Source organism: Acanthaster planci, linkage group LG02, assembly GCF_054643075.1.
Source record: "Acanthaster planci isolate LZ-2023a linkage group LG02, COTS_SCS, whole genome shotgun sequence".
NCBI lineage: Eukaryota > Metazoa > Echinodermata > Asteroidea > Valvatida > Acanthasteridae > Acanthaster > Acanthaster planci.
Genome location: NC_141778.1, coordinates 33,125,287 through 33,140,226, shown reverse-complemented (window position 1 = coordinate 33,140,226; position 14,940 = coordinate 33,125,287). Strand labels below are relative to the sequence as shown.

General features: G+C 39.6%; 1 long non-coding RNA gene across 10 annotated transcripts in view; it reads right to left on the bottom strand.

Moving 5' to 3' along the window:
- Nucleotides 1–334: 334 nt before the first annotated feature.
- The window catches only part of LOC110978424 (uncharacterized), a 60,669-nt gene continuing 46,063 nt past the window's right edge, over nucleotides 335–14,940 (bottom strand). For 9 of the 10 annotated variants that reach the window (XR_015424256.1, XR_015424254.1, XR_015424257.1 and 6 more), the window contains 8 exons: nucleotides 6,280–6,395; nucleotides 4,671–5,039; nucleotides 3,205–3,621; nucleotides 2,326–2,467; nucleotides 1,257–1,362; nucleotides 958–1,025; nucleotides 609–673; nucleotides 335–420 (listed from right to left, as the gene is read on the bottom strand). This is a non-coding gene — a long non-coding RNA (uncharacterized LOC110978424). The remainder of the gene's footprint in view (nucleotides 421–608; nucleotides 674–957; nucleotides 1,026–1,256; nucleotides 1,363–2,325; nucleotides 2,468–3,204; nucleotides 3,622–4,670; nucleotides 5,040–6,279; nucleotides 6,396–14,940) is intronic. The other variant, XR_015424263.1, reaches the window with a different exon arrangement.

Here is a 14,940-nt window from a genome sequence, read left to right as displayed (position 1 = left end):
AAGGACAAATTTTTAGCGGGAGGGGAGGCGGGAGGGAGTTTAAGGACAAATTTTTAGCGGGAGGGGAGGCGGGAGGGAGTTTAAGGACAAATTTTTAGCGGGAGGGGAGGCGGGAGGGAGTTTAAGGACAAATTTTTAGCGGGAGGGGAGGCGGGAGGGAGTTTAAGGACAAATTTTTAGCGGGAGGGGAGGCGAGGCGGGAGGGAGTTTAAGGACAAATTTTTAGCGGGAGGGGAGGCGAGGCGGGAGGGAGTTTAAGGACAAATTTTTAGCGGGAGGGGAGGCGAGGCGGGAGGGAGTTTAAGGACAAAAAGAAACACAAGCAAGGTCTTCATTCTCTTTATACTGCTTTACTGATGTTCATTCTTCCGAGTTGAAAGAAACTTCACTCATCTTCAGGCATCGGATGATCTTCCCAACCTGTAGTCAACAGAACAAATACATATTAAATCACCATATATTTGCAGAGTTGACAAACATTCTAGATTCCAAAGTATTTGACAAGTAGTGCATTTTTTTAACGTTTATAAATTGGGAAGAACATCTAACGTGCTTTTATTGAGCTTTTGATTCCCATTTCATTATAGAAAACGGGTTAAAAAACTTACCGGTACTATAATCTGTTCCTTCTTTTACAATGTCTACCTCCCCATTGATGAGTGAATCCAGAAAGCTGAAATAAACAATGTATAAAGGCATTATGCAAACTGCAAGGATTTTGTTCCATTTGCCACGCTCTGTTTATGATATTTTCCACCTGGGTGAATGTTAAAATGCATATACATGTATTAAGGGTTAGCCCTGTCGAAAATATCTACTATGGTATGAATGGACCACATCATTCCAAAGTGCTGGGAAACAGTGCATTCTAAACCAGCAGTTTTAAAGATAAATTCATGAAACTATATCCTCTTGTGCATTACGGTATATCAGCCAAAAACACATTCCAAGCCTAACCTTCAGGACAGTCATCTCGCTTCCGTCTGTCTCTCCTCCTGTCGATGTCCATGTAGGTTTCTTCCACGCTGTAATTAAAAAAAACTGATGACGTTACACAACCTACCACAGCCGTTAAAAAATGCAACGTAAAACAAACACTGACAAAATGAATTAAATCTGAAATAACTAGGCTACAACTTCAGAGGATTGACGTCCATGTTTTTTACGTTTGGAGTGAGCATCCTGGAATTATGGCAGGCAATTTGTCCCCAAAATATCAGGGATAACAGATATAAAACATCATATCCACAACATACCTTAATCAACATCAGCTTGTCTTCCTCTGCTGACTTAAGCACGTCTGTCGACTTCAGCACATATACCTCTGCCGACATCTCTCTCTGCATTTGTGACTATCTCTGCCTGCAACAAAGGGGACATGGGATGGCTGCATAATCAATAGTTCTTTACAAATTACTTTCAGTATTAAAGTCCACTGCAAGGTTTCTGTGCAAAAAGATACATAATTTGTAATGTATACTTTGTACACACGATAAGACAGTTTGTGGTGCAGTAACTATCCTGAATTCGTCACTTCCTGCTGAGACCGACTATTGAGGAGGGACTGTGGTAGACAATGTGGATTCCTTTCATACAACTTGCTTTTTACTTTTTGTGGGAAAAGAGTATTTTGGAGAAATATGATGCAAACGAAAGGGAAAGTATAAAAACGTCCAATAAACGAAATCTGACGGCCGTGTGAAATTCGTGTCTTTAAGCTTGTATACCAATTGGCAAGGTCATTTATAAATGATTCATCTGCTGGAAATATTCAATAAAACTGAAAATAAAGTAACATTTTGGGACTGTCCTTTTTCCTCCAAATAAAGTTGCCCATTCATCTCTTGGTTTTCAGCTGCCGTTTTTGCAGTTGTGTTTCAAAACAGAATCAAAACCCACATCCACATACATCCCCAATCCATCCCACATTCAAAGGCTCACACCAAGAGGAGGTCGTTTTTCAATTTTATATTAACTGTTAAATCATATGATAAAATATCCAAAGAAGCTACAGATTGCAACTTCTTCATTTTACCAGAAAACCACTTGATGGTATTATTTACAGCTGAAACCCTGACTTTTGAAAAAGCAAGATTATCGACCAACTTTCAACACCGCCATAGGTACCAACTCTTGAAAGTCAGTGGTGTAATATTTGACAATATTTCTATGGCAATGCCCTGCAATGCAGACTGTGAAGAGCAATCAAGGTTGTGTTTGACACATCATAAATGTTCATAGACTTCACAAACATCGTGTATGAAATAACAATTATTTGCCCAAATGCTGAGCTTCTTCTGAAATTGCAAAAGAAATCTCGCTCACCTTAAAAGTGAAATCTGTAAGGCGTCTGAAACTGCTGTTTGATGAGATGACAGAGATGATCAACTGCTCTGTTCTTAGTTTACTGGAAGCCAATGATGTATGTCCCTCAACAGCCAGCAAGCTATGAGATGCCACACAATACCTGCATTTGAAATTGGGTCAGTAAAAGCAAGGGTTTAACAAAAACGTCAAATTATTCTTTTATTCAGGCATACTAAACTTAACCTGTTAGGGTGAGACTTTAATAAAAGACTGACAGAATATGTCGACAGAATATGTAAAAATGCAAAACAGAAAAAAAAGGAATGTATGTCAACCAAAAAACATGCAGTTGTCTTCTGCACTTTCACTAGACAGCTCAGAAAAGGACAGAAAATTTAAAGCTTTTCTAGATGTTTTGGTTCACTTGTTTTTCCAAAGTTGATACCAAAAAGCTTATTTCAATATGAAATCCATACAACTTTGAACAAAAATTTTAAAAAGGCAAATAGATTTCTACTGAATTCAGCAAAAGGATAGTTTCTTGAATATGAAATGGCTACCCACAAGGTTCTTGGGAAATTATTAGTATTATTTATTTCTGATAATGACACCAAGGATTCCTAAAAAGTACACTTGGCACTGTAGCTCGCAAGCCTGAAGAAACCTGCTGTGAGGACACAATGAGAAGAAAAACCCAGAGGAATATTCTGGGTAAAACCCACGGAATCAGGTAGGGACTGAAAACCCAATCCACATGCGGACCGAGCCAAAAATAAAGTATTCTCTTGGATTTCTGTTTCAAATAGTAATTTCAAGCGTAGTTTGAACAACTTTTATGACAACGGTTTGGGCAATGCATAATGTGGAAAGCTTTGATTTAGTAAATACACTACTCACATTCACGAGATGCAACACTAGCACAGAAGGGACCACTGCAGAAAAGTAGCATTAGGAACTGGTATCAATGGCATCAAGAGACAGGTAACACACATAGGATGGTTGGGCATCTACGAGGGGGCTGCATCAAGGCCTCGTGGAGAAACAACAGAACAGCACTATCCGTGGAGCGGTGATGTTGGTAGGAAAACATCCACAAATGGCTAGAGGATCAGTGACGAGACGCCATACTCAAATCCTTACGTGCTTTGTCCAGGATGGGATTCCCCGGTCACTGAATACATGGGCGGAAAGGCACCCACTGAGATGGAAGAGCTTCTCAAACAGCTGTGTAGTGGGGACTGGTATTATTCACATCGCTGTGACATCCTAAGGAAAGCAGCATAGACTGGATGGCGTCTAGTCTCACTTCAGTTTCTTGGCATGATTACAAAAATCAAAGAATGGACACCATTAAATACACGTAAAACCAGGGACAAATTAGTTGTTCTTAACTCCCAAAACAGATGACAGTCAACCAAACAATTTGCATTAATGCACATATTCAAAATGTTGCTCTTTTTCTGTTCCAATTAAAATTCAAACTTTGCATTTGAGATTTGCAGGCTTATATAGCTTATAGCTGAACTCAGAATTGAGTGAGTAGTGCCTGTTTACTCTTGATTACATTAGGATTGAATCTTGTTTTAGGAGTGAATGGGGAGATATTAATTATGAGGCATGGGCTAATAGACTTGGGAGCCAAGAGCCACCACAGGTAATACCTACATGTATACACATACATTTAAAAGAAAATCCTGAGAAGATGATGCAGCATTATTACAAGAATAAACATCATCAAATACAATTTCTGAAGCAAATTAAACACATAGATACTGACGGTGTTGGCACTGATCTTTTGCAAGACAGATTTTCCTAAACTTGTAAGTATTCTCATCAGTCCTAAATGTATTTCCTTTTAAAGCAACCTTTTAATGTTTGGTATGGAGAGCTCGGGAGCCAAGGAGAATATTCAGTATACCCCAATGTTTGGTACAGAGGTGTTCAGAATAGCAGTATTGGGCTGAATCACTTAAACTGTTCAAGAACTTTACAGCACTGGAACTTAACAAGCAGCTGAATTTTTGTGTACAACGTTCACTGCAGTCATTTAAACAAATTTATATTCCTAATGAAAATGCAACATAAAGTAATTGATGCAAAATGAACAAAATCTCAATTAACTACACTTCGACAAAGTTAGGAAATTCCCATTGATGCAGGTCACCTTTGAAAAAAGTATTCAGAGGGAGCTTCTTGAACAACAGCAGGTAATTTGTCTCAAAAATGATGAATCCATCAAGACTTAAGGAATGACAAGATGGAAGCACTTTTAAATCTCTACCGGTAAATCTCAAATTAATAACACGTCATCACAAATCATCATATCCAATGCCAGCTGGTCTTCCAACTCTCTGACTGTCTACCTCTGCCATTAGCTTGTCCACCTCTGCTGACATCAGCCTGTACACCTCAACTGTCAACGTGACCACCTCTGCTGACATCAGCCTGTACACCTCCACTGTCAACGTGACCACCTCTGCTGATGTCAGCCTGTACACCTCCACTGTCAACGTGACCACCTCTGCCGACCTTAGCACATCTATTTCTGCTGACATCATCCTGTCTACCTCTACTGTCAGCGTACCCACTTCAGCCGACATCAGCCAGTCTACCTCTGTCAACTTAAGCACCAATGCTAACTTCAGCCTGTCAATATCTTCAGCCAATCTCTAACGACTTCAGGCTGTCTACCTGTGTGCTTTTTTGACTCTTCCTTTATGCAACAAAGGTACCTGTAAACAGGAAGATATTATTGTTTTACTAGAGAGAATCTGCAAAACCAAACTTTTACTTTCACGACTTGAAACTTTCAAGTTTAAAATACACTTTAAACTTTCTATATGAATTATGAAAAGATGCATAATTGAGCTGAGAATGTAGCGAGGAAATATTCAAAGAATAGGTTTTAGTACGATGACAGGTTTACATGACACAAGTACATGTACATTGGAAAGCGCTGACAGTCTTGGCCTTATTGCACGTTGATAAACAAACCCAAAGACCAGAACAATGAATACTGAATAAACATTGTAAGGAAAATAGGGCTGGTAGTTCAGTCAGTTTGTTATTCATTGCATTTCATTTATTTCAAATTTTGCTCTGGCCGGAAGGGGAATACTGACAAAATTCCCAACAGCAACATTTCATACAATATGCATCCTGGTCTTCAAGTGTCAAATAATACCTAAAATGTCTACCAAACATAGCAGTTACATGTACTTTCAGCCAACACATCCAATGAAAATAACTATCCCCTGTGACAAGGAATATTACTGTAAGACTTGAGCAATGTGCCAACATCTTGCTATCCAAATTGTCTTTACATGTATTGATACATGTCACATACGTGTAATGTAGCCCTACTGTACTGTACACAGCACTGACAGAGCAAGCTCCAAGTGTCAAAGCTCAGTTTTTGGCACAGGTTTAGCCAAAACATTGCACTTGCACTAGTAATTTTTAAAGTGAATTTCTTGTTATTACTGAATCTAAGATGGAGGACATAATACGACACAGGCGTCAATTTTCCTGTGCACTATGCTGCTGGATCTGAGCGTACTAATCAGACCAGTATGCATGGAAGGTTACAAGGCAGTTTAATTCAGAATGGTCGCATGGTGCTCAATACAAGTTTTCATGCTGCTGGGTTCATACATGTACAACGGACAAAAACATCATTACAAAATGATCCCAATTTCAGAAGAAACAAGTGTGATAAACCGTTGCACATGGATCACAAAATTCATTACAAAATGATCCCAACTTCAGAAGAACCGAATGTGATAAAAAGTTGCACACGGATCACAATATTTTCAATGAAAACATTGATGTTTTTATGACACGGTTTTGCTTTTAGATGACTGTAGATCACTGCAGGGAAAAATCAGTGGTGTGGGTTTATGGAATTGTTTCCTACCGGTACCTTGTTCATAAATTTGAGCTTCTCAAGTTCAGGATAGGAAAGAGACTTACCAAACTGCAGACAGCACAGAAACTTCACAAATCCTGAGTTACATCAAATTGATGATTTGAGACATGACGTACACGTACAGTACATGTAAGGCTGCATGCTGAATTGTGAATAGCACCTGGGAAGAAAATGTCAAAATGGAAAATGCCAAAAATTAACTAAAAGAAACATCTGCACTGCATGAAATGTATCAAGCAACAGGCTTGGAAGTGTATTGAAATGTATGACATCATGGTCTGGTCATTGCCAGACTGAAACAACAGTAGTAGATGTACGTACATGTATGTGTATACTTGTTTGGTGTGAGACTCCTTCATTGAATAATTTTACTGTCAACCTCTACATACGGTACCTGTACATACATGTGAATGTATACCCATGTGAGCGTCTTTTTGTTTCACATGGGATCTGGATCTTGAATAGATCAATCTTAACGCTGGTTCACTCCAGCCACTGAGCAGGTTCTGGTGTCTGTAAACAAATATCAAATCACTGATCAGGATCTGGATCAACCAAATCAAATGGGCCCTACATGGACAGGTATGCTTAACACAACAAAGTGTCTGTCCAATAAAATGCAAAATGCTAGTTCCGCCAATTTTTGTTTTGGGAAGAGTTCCATATATACAGACACCAGTAACTATTCCCTACAGTGCTCTATCAATAGCCGTCAGAAAGCAAAACTGTGTCCAGGAAAGTTCTATTTATGAGGGAAAATACCAAATCATTTACCTAGAAAAGACAATTGTTCAGACCACTATCATAGGGTTTGTGCACAGGGTGTCAAGTGGCATCTGTCTATAAAACTCTTTCCTTTGTTTTCTATTTTTTATTTCTAGGCCGGAAGTGGCTGAGGGCTTCGAAAATCGCCTGAAGTTCAAGCACATTGATGTGGGAACCCACTAAGGACAAGTCCCACCAGCCGGAAATCTGATACGACTGGAGACTGGCACCCAAAGCGAGATTGGAAGCATCGGTGATGGTAAATCAGGCCTGATAGACGAACCTATAGCAATTCAGGGAATCTCTGCTTGGCTGGAAGATAGAAGGTGGAGCTGTAGAGGCCGAATGTAAAGCCAACACCACAGGACGAGGTCGGTAAGGCTGGCCATCAGACCGAGTCAGTGGAGCTATGCCCTGGCGTTCGCTTGGCACTGTCCCCTGAATAGAGCGACACACTGCGTGAGATTGCCCACGCACTCGTCGGTGGGAGTAACAATGCCATGGTTCAAGTCGAGAACTGCCCCAAGGAAAGTCAGTGTTTGTAACAGGGTCAGTCTGGACTTCTTGTGGTTGACTAAGAAACCCAGGTGAGATGCAAGGTTGTACGTTGTCTTGGTTGCCGAGGCAGCCTCGACTTTGGAGCGTCCGACTATCAACCAGTCGTCAAGGTACTGAAATATGAGCATGTCTGACCAGACGGCAGCGCACAGAACTCGTAGACCAGGTGACGGTATGAAAAGCGGAGGAACAGTTGGTCTTGTACATGAATGCCAATGTGAAGGTAGGCGTCCTGTAAGTCGATGGACTATGCCCAAGTCAGGACGGGAAGTGATCGTAGGACGGTACGCAGCGTCTCCATTCTGAACTTCTTCGGTCTTAGGAAAATGGTGAGTGGCTTTAAGTTCAGAATCGGCCTCCACTTCCCAGGTTCCTTCTTTGGGGTCAGAAAGAACATTGACATGAAGCCCTGGTGGTTTCCCGTTGCTTGCACCAGAACAATAGTGCACTTCTGCAGCAGCGCTGATATCTCCAACTCCAGAGCCTGTTGCTGGGATTGATCTTTTGGAACTGGAGTCGGCCGGAAAGATACATCGGACGGTGGGGGACTCATAAATTCCAGATAGCAGTTGGTAAGTGAAGTGAGCACCCATTGGTCTGAAGTACATGTATTTCTCCCCAGAACCCTGCGAAGTTGAGCAGGTGGCTGCCAATGGATTTGAAATTGGGGGCCGCGGAAGAAATGGAGTAGTCACCGGCGCCAGCCCCCAGCATATCACTTGGGGTGCCGGGTCATAACACACTGAGGTCTTGGAGTACTGAGTGTGGTGTTTTTATACAAAAACGTGGCAAATGGGTGACTTGCAAACACGGTAAATATAAATATCTATGTGAAAGCTGTAAACTGACTTGTCCCCATGGTCAAATGAAAAAAAAGAGAATCTTGTCACTGTGCTAGATTTTGTATACATGATAAATATAAATCACAGTGTAAATGTGTAAACATATTAAAATCGCTTGTAGTGACATATTTAATTTAACGTAAATTAACCCACGTTTCACAGTTAAATAATAATATATAATAAACAAATAATATTATATAAAATAAGACCTAAATAAAAATTGTACCAAACTTCCCTCAGGACAAACTCGTAATTTCTTATAATGTACTCAGATGGAAGAAGCCAGCGCTAAAAGCTTAAATGTGGAATATTGGAAATCATTATTCCTCCCAAAGAACACTACACAAGACTTGATTACATTACTGCTATCAAGCGTTATACCAGAATATTCAAAAATCGGCCCACTAGAAACAAATCTTATCTCAAAGACTTGCTGAGTTACACCAGCTACAAGTTACTCCAGTGGGTAGAAACCACAAGGTGCTCAAACCCTACTTCATACGAGCCATACAATCATACATCACCCTAGATAAATTTATTGAGGTCAACGTGCAAGAAATTACCAAGTTTAAAAACAACCTCGTTAACTATGAAATTATACCCACATAGTTTAACCAAGACCCTGAATTTTTTAAAGGAACTTTATTGCAGTACTATATATAACAAAATAACAGTGACATAAAATGTCTCCGACAATTTAAACTCCAAACGGCAATGAAATTGCGGTTTTATTGATTACTTAGACCTGAAGAAACCAAAGAACAAGAAGTCTATGCAAGGGTAAAAATGTTTTCACCACTGCAACAACAAAATGCGAATGAAAACTCGTGAAAATAACATTTTTAAAATTGCAAACGTAAGTAGGAAGACAATAAAAATAAGCATTTTAATGTGAGAAAAGGTTATTGAGAGATTTTTTTGAAGACAGGAAAGACATCAGATTTCAACTGGCCCACTGGACCACCAGTCTTATTAGATCAGCTGGTCCATCAACTTTTCTACTGGTCTCGGGCCAGTGGACCACCGTTAATTTTGACCCCTGGTGTCCAAGGGCAGCTCCAGGAAAGTTTTCTCCTCATGTCTTAAAACAACTTCAAACCAACCCCAATTATAAAGTGTATTACGAACGTTTGTGGAGTTTAACCACAGATGACGGTCTTGACTTCTCAGGATTCTCCTACACCGCTATCACAGATCCCTTGTATCGAAAAACAAAACAACCCGACAAGTAACGTCATTGGATATGAATATCCAGAACCAGAAGAAAAACTCGGTATACAAGGTCTCAACCCCGTTCAACCTAAACAAAGTGAATTTCTTTATTTGTATAATTCTAACATTTTTAAAATGGGGCAAAAACAAATCTCACGTAAACTTGCTTTATATCACAGGAGAGAGCCAAGCGGACGGTGAAACAGTTTCTCACTATTGTTGGATCAAAGATGAATCGAGACTACTGTCATCACAGATTACCAAACACAACGGTAAAATCTATCATTGCAGTCGTTGCAATTCACCCTACAACAGAGAAGCTGATCGAAACAGACTCTTTGAAGAGTTCAAATGGCTTGATACCCATCCCTGTTTTATTGAAATGCCAAAAGACACACCAGATGGGTCCTCAACACTGTCTTTCACTAGTTACCAACACAAAAAAAACACCATTTGTGATTTATGCAGATTTTGAATCGATCTTACAGCAAACAGGTGACAAAGCTCACCCTGAAAAACACGTCGCTTGTGGTGTTTATTACACGGTTGTTAGACGTGATGCAAAAACGACTGCTCAAAAGCTCTACAGAGGTCCAAACGCTGCTCAAGTATTTGTGTAATGTTGGAAGTCGAAAAGATCAATGACATCTTTGCAAACCGTGAACCCTTACAGCTCACATGCGATTAAGAATAGCAATTTAGACAAGCTAGAACCTTTTGGATCTGCAAAAAGAAATCTTTATTACAAATATCAATGCTGGTGCGACAAACCAGAGATCTCACCGGACCCCAACAATAACCGATGTTTATGGTGTAACAAGAAATTTAGCAAAAACCCCAAATTGAGAGACCACTGTCACGTGACAGGGGCCTTTAGGGGTGCAGCCCACGCCAATTCTAACTTACAACTCAGAATAGTTCCCAACGAAACACAAATCCCAGTCGTGTTGCACAATTTAGAAAATTACGACGCGCATCTCATTATGCAAGGTGCAAGCCTATTTCAAGGTAACAAACAAACTGACAAGATCTTTTGCATTCCCCAAAACATCGAAAAGTATGTCTCGTTTTCTCTAGGCCAGCTTCGATTTATAAACTAGTTTCATTTTATGGCAACGTCGCTCGACAGGCTTGTAAAAACGTGTCAACAAACTCAAACTCAAAACTCAAATGGACCCAAGCGCAAGCGTGTGATGAGCAAAGCTCGCTTCTTTTGCAAAAAGGGATCTGTCTCTACGTATACATGGACTCGTTTGAAAAGTTTAACGAGATGCTGCTACCACCCCAAGTGCTTTTTATAGCAGTATAAAACAAAATAGCATCAGTGAATCAGAATGCACCCAAGCACAACAAGTCTGGCAAAGCTTTTACAAAATAGCGTCAGCGAATCAGAATACACCCAAACACAACAAGTCTGGCAAAACTTTACAAAATAGCATCAGCAAATCATAATACACCCAAACACAACAAGTCTGGCAAAGCTTTACAAAATGGCGTCAGTGAATCAGAATACACCAAAGCACAACAAGTCTGGCGAAGGTTTACAAAATAGCGTCAGCGAATCATAATACACCCAAGCACAACAAGTCCGGCAAAGCTTTACAAAATAGCGTCAGTGAATCAGAATACACCAAAGCACAACAAGTCTGGCAAAGCTATACAAAATAGTGTCAGCGAATCAGAATACACCCAAGAACAAGTCTGGCAAAGCTTTACAAAATAGCATCAGTGAATTAGAATACACCCAAGAAAAACAAGTCTGGCAAAAGCTTTAAACTGTAAAACCCTCTGTGACTATCACAACCTTTATGTCAAAACAGAGAACTTGCTTTTGGTAGATGTGTTTCAAAACTTTAGAGACATGTCTTATAAAAACTATGGTCTCCATCCTGCCAACTATTACACAGCTCCTGGATTTTTTTGGGATGCCTTCTTAAAACACACCGGTGAACAGCTCCAGTTAATTACAGACCCTGATTTCATTTGCTTTTTTTGAACATGCCAAACGCGGTGGCATCTCTAGTGTGGGAAGTGCACGCTATGCAAGAGCAAACAATGGATTTATTGAAGATTTTGATCTCGGTATAAAACTATCCACCTACGTGTATATTGCCAATCTCCATGCAAACGTTCTCTATAGGTGTGCTATGTCTCAGCTGCTACCTTTGGCAAATTTTAAATGGATACAATACCTAGAGCGCTATACAAGTGAGCACATCTTAAATTTAGCAACCAATGATTACTACAGGTACATGCTCAAGGTGGATCTCAAGTACCCACAAGTGCTACATGATTCTGACAACGATTACCCCCTTGCGCCAGAAAACCTGGTTATACCTATAAAAAGCTATAGCAATTATCAAAAGAAATTACTCTACAAAAAATACAAAAGCTGTAACAAGTTAATAGCGACGCTCGGAACCAAAGAAAAATATGTTTTGCACTATCACATTTTGCAGCTATACATGTACATGTACTTACAACTCGGGCTGAAGCTCAACAAAGTACACCGCGTGTTCAGATTTAGATAACCAGCTTGGATGAAAAGCTATATTGCTAAAAATACCAAGCTACGCACACAAGCAACCGCAGACTTTGAAAAAGACTTTTTTAAATTGGACAACAATGCAGTTTTGGGTAAAACAATGAAGAATGTACGTAAACGTTGTAGCGCCAAGCTGATCAGGGACCACAACAATGATGCCGAGAAATGTAAAAGGCTGCCGGCTAAACCGAGTTTTAAAAGGCTGTGGGCTATTCGCATTTTAAAAGTGTGAGGCCATTTCCAGAATGCAACATGTGTTATGTGGAACTTTTAAAACAAAAGTGGTGCTTAATAAGCCGATCTACTGTGGAGTGAACATCCATGATCTTCAATTTGTCAAAGAATTTGACCTGTCGATTCCTGACCGGTTTTCGAGTCAAATACTTGGTAGATTTCAATTTAGATTTCCCACTGGAATTACCTATCCATGAAGACCATGAAAATTCCCAGAGTAGTACTAAGAACTTGTGTTGTCATCCACTTGAACATTTTAATAATTATTTTAATAATGATCCCATTGAAAAGTTTTCTCTATGCATCTGAACATTAGAAGTCTGCCTACACATTTTCATGATGTAATATCTTTCCTTCCTTCATTCATTGAAGCATAATTTTTCTATAAATGGGTTGACTGGAACTTGGCTAAGGTGACATCCTGACAAGAATCAATTTAACCTACCTGGATATATTTTACTGACCAAAAACAGAGTTGCTACAACTGGTGGCGGGGTCACTCTTTACATATCATCTAACCTAACCTCCAATATGTTCCAAGACCTGATCAAGAAAGTATAGGTAACAACTCCTTTGAATCAGTGTTTGTAGAAATCATCACACTAAATAATGCTAACAAATATTATTGTTGGAGTTCTATATAAGGCCCCCTATGCCAATTTTGAGAAATTCTCAACATGCTCCCAGTCTTTGTTTTACCATATAAGTAATGAAAACAAACCCTGCCTCATTACCGGTGATTTTAATCTCAATCGACTCAGCTGTGACAGTAGCAGCCAGCCACAACAATTTTTAGGCAACGTCTGTTCTGCTTCTTGCCTGCCATTAATCCATCAACCAACTGGAGTAACAAACACTTCTACTACACTCATTTACTATACTTTTTTCCAATTTACTACCACAGCCAAAATCTGGTATTATAATCACTGATTTATTGTATCATTTCCCTATATTTACGTCATTTCCATTTGCACTAAACTGCTCTAATTCACAACACGTATGGGCATTATCACTCGTGACTATTCACATGATAATCTTGTAAACCTTAATTAAACAAGAACTTTTCTCTAGTGACTGCACACCAGTTTTACATGCAAATGCATCAGCCAAATCTGCCTTTATTAATTTTGTGAATATTTTTTAAAGTGTCAATAAACAGATTCCTATTATTCAGAATAAACCTAAAGCAAGGAAATCAACCCCTAAATCCCCTTCGGTTACTCCCAGTTTATGTAAATCTATTAATCATAAGAATAAGCTTGATCACAGATACATTGCCAATCCCACCAACTTTAATCATTGCAAGTATGTAGGCTATAAGAATATTCTTGTTATTATCCTTCATAATTCCAAATGTCAATATTATTCCAGTTTGAGAGGGAAAAGGGCAATATCAAAATACTTGGAAAATAATTAACAATGTGCTTATAAATAATTTACTATCAAAAATTAATCTAATTAGATTGAAGGATTAAATGTTAGTAATCAACAATTTATTGCAAATCATTTTAATAACTATTTTACCACCATCGGTCCAAAACTCTCAAATGCTATTGACCCCAATATTCCTCTCTCCTATCACAGAAAATGAGGTTCTTGATATTGTAAGTAATTAACCTAAAGAAACGAGTGCAGGTTTTGATCAGATTAATAGCTCATTGATCAAACAGGTGATCCGTGCAATCTCTTTGCCCTTGACATTTGTCATAAATACTTCTATCTCTACTAGCGTAATTACCGACCAATTTCTGTACTTACTTCATTTTCTAAAATTATCAAACCAGCTGCTTACAAAAATACTATAGATGCAGTTCTTAGATAAATACTCCTATTGCCTGGCTCAGTGGGCTCCTCATAAACACAGCTGTGTCACCTGACACACCAAATCCATTATCACCAATCCCTGTTGAACTGGACAGCCTTGCCTTCAGGCTGATCAGGCCCGTAATAATGTTACCAATAAGATAAAACAACAGCCCCGGTTGGAACATATGAGGGTTATATAATGAGCAACCTAATACGTCAATAATCGTTTTCCCTGACTGGAACTTACCAGGGATATCAGGTCCGCTTGGAATGTACTGGGTTGGTTGTGTGTACCAGTAAATGTCCTTCTTTCATCTTTGTGAGGTTATTAATCTTGTTACTGTTACTAACTATCTAAGTACGGAAGCTACTTGACTTACAATTAAAATTTGGAACTTGCTGTCTCTTTTCTGCTTTAAAATGTCACCCGCGCCGAGCACGCCCCACAGAAAAAAACAGCTACACGGTGGAAACCCCGGGGCAGGGGAGAGGGGTGTAGCTCATCCCAAAAAGGCCAAAACACACTGCCGAAGATTCGCTCGAAAGAGACCATGCCCCACCGCAGACAGGTGCACAACGTCATGGCGGTATAGGCTTGCATCTGTCCAGCGAAACTGTGGATGACGCAAGACATGCGCCCCTACGTGATTACAATAAGTTCGGGACCATTTATTAAGGGCCTGCCATTGCTTTTCCAAACTACGCTGGGATCGAGCGCTATAGTCATGATAGTAAAACATCTG